The following is a 2786-nucleotide window of genomic DNA, read 5'->3' on the forward strand; positions in this document are numbered from 1 at the left end:
TTGCCTGCTGGCTTACCTGCTGGCCCACAGCAGAAGGGGCAGGGAAGTCACCCCTTGCCCTGTCCTGGGTTTACCCTGTGGCTGCCAAACTCGGCGACAAGCTGGTACATCTGCCCTTTTATTTTAAATCTGTCTATCGATCCTGCCTCCTCAAGTCACGTAAAATCTTAAAAGAGTGCAGGAAAAATTTAACAGAGGAAAAAGTAATGAAAGACAAATGGAAGGTTCTTTACCAGTTTTAATAATAATTACCTTTAGGTCCTCTGGGCTAACAGGATGGTCCGTGGGGGCACAGCTAAAGTGCAATACCAGACAATGAGCTCAAACTCCCAGTACTACACTATTTTTCCACCGCCATGTGGAATAACCTAATCTCTGTCCTCCTGTTTATTTTTTCCACACACACACACAAACGCACCCTCCCCCCCCCCCCCCCCCCCCGATATTTCAGCAAGGGGAAACCAGCCTTAAATCCTGGAGGAGCTCTCAAACCCAAGCTTCATTTCTTATTTCAGTTATGTTTAGAGCATAACATGGGTTTGTTATTCTGTGGTCCCTTGCTGAAATAGGTCAGTGTGGCCTCCCCAGTTAAAAGCTGCCTGCCAATTATACTTTGCTCCAGGCCAAAATTTTGCATAAAAACACCGATGAAATATTAGCACAGGGAAAAGGCTCTTTATTGCTTTTATTTATATTCCAGCAGCCCTTAGGGGATGGATACTTCCAGACCAGGTGCTGTTCAGAAATGCAGCAAGTTACGGTCCTTGGTTTGCAACAAATGAAATAGACAAGAGATAAGGAAAAAAACCTGACAAGTGAAAGTAGAAGCCAGACCTGCTGGGTCCCAGATGCACATCTGTCCCACCAGGTCTTGCTACTGCATTGTGAGATGCACCTGAATCTGGATCTCACAGCGCGGGAGTTTAATCATGTGTCTAATTGTTTTAAATTAAAGAGGCACCAAGGAGCTGATCCACAGTACTGATTCCTTTATGCAAAAAAGGGAGACTGTGGCAATTACTGAGAATTATTTAGCAACATCTAATGAACCAAGAGAGTGTCCATAAACTTAAACATCAACACCATGGACTGAAAGCAGTCCATTTTGGCCAGAATTTCATTGATGTGTATACAAGGTGTATATATAAGAAAAGATAACTATCACTCTAGGACTCTGATTTCCCAGTTTTATAAAACAGGTCACGTCATCTTTCTCCAGGACATCTCTAACACTGCTGCTTGCTCCCAGTTAGGACTTTCTAACTTACATTGGCCCCCATGAATAACCAGTCTGACAGCAGTAAGCAATTTACTCTCCATAGTTGCAATATTCTGTTTATGTACATAGGGTTTTGGCTCATTTTTCTCCTGCAAAGAACTTGTAACACTAATTACATGCCTTTTTTCTCCCCACCCTGCCCCCCCCAGCATTGTTGATAGAAACATATCCCAAAGGCATATTCCCCTAGGCAACAGCCTATTTTAGTAAATTCTTATTGGACTGCAATACTTGTATTTCCATCTGTAAAATAGAGAAACAAGGCAAAAGGAGTTCTAATATCGCTTAAGCACTTCATGCCAAGCAACAATTTAGTTGTACTTTAAATTATAGAAAGAATGTGATTCATTATGTTTGGTCATACTGCAGGAAGCCAGATAAATTTCTTCACCAAATGGAGTTATCTCAGTTATATACTGGCATAACCAACAGAGGAGTTTAGTTCAAGATATTAAGAAACCAACCAACGTTTGCTGTATGCACAGTAGATGACTGATACACATTGCTAAACACCGCACCTGCTGAAGCATGTTTAATCTTTTTATGGATATTTAGTCTATTCCCTGCTTGAAAAACTCCCAGGCAAGAACAATAATGATAAGGGGCTTTCAGAGAAAGCAATGCTTATTCAGCCAAGACCACAAGTTAGATGAACTAAGTAAGTCCACACCTTCAAAAAATATTTTTATGTCTGTGTTCTGTTAGCAGCGAGACCCCTGTACATCGTGATAATCCATTGACAACTAGATTCAGGCTGCTGGCTAGCTTACCCCAGTGAGAAATTTGCAAAACTAGGGGGGAACTATTCGCTTAACTATATGCTTTTAGGTCTACACCAGCCCTATTAAACCAGCTCGCCTAAAGCAGGGTTATTCCGGATCCAACCTATTTAAGCCCATCCGGAGTATAAAGTCACACATAAGGCAGGTGCAAAAAAAAAAAAAAAAAAAAAAAAAAAAAAAAAAAAAAAAAGGCTTGCAAAGTGCAGCATTTGCATTTCATTTGCTGTTAGTCTTCACTAGCAAAAGGACACTTCAGCGTCAGCCACCAGTACCCTGAAGCACTGCTGAACAGGGTAACCTGTCCACTTCAGCGTCAGCCACCAGTACCCTGAAGCACTGCTGAACAGGGTAACCTGTCCACTTCAGCGTCAGCCACCAGTACCCTGAAGCACTGCTGAACAGGGTAACCTGTCCTAGGGCAGAGGCTTTACAACACATTGCACACCAGCTGCCTGTTTGGCCCAGCTAATTTAACAAAAATCTACCTGAAGCAACTTGATCAAACGGGAAAAATTCGATCCGATGCTCAGACTTCCCTCTTACTCAAGATGGCAGCAGAGATACTATGAGTCACTTTGTAGAGCTGGCTCCTGGATTTATTTTCTGCACCTCTAATAGGACTGTTCTGAAGTCACTGGAAAGAGATTCATTTTGGATTGGAACAAGGCAGAATCTAATAGAAAATAAAACAAGAGAGTCAGGAGATGTTTCCGGATGTTACTTAC

General features: G+C 42.1%; 1 protein-coding gene across 1 annotated transcript in view; it reads right to left on the reverse strand.

Moving 5' to 3' along the window:
* LOC308073057 (hepatocyte nuclear factor 4-beta-like) overlaps nt 1-2786 on the reverse strand; it is a 97047-nt gene that overhangs the window by 41463 nt on the left and 52798 nt on the right. The window lies entirely within an intron of this gene.

Source organism: Falco punctatus, assembly GCF_963210335.1.
Source record: "Falco punctatus genome assembly, chromosome: 14".
Taxonomy (NCBI): Eukaryota; Metazoa; Chordata; class Aves; order Falconiformes; family Falconidae; genus Falco; species Falco punctatus.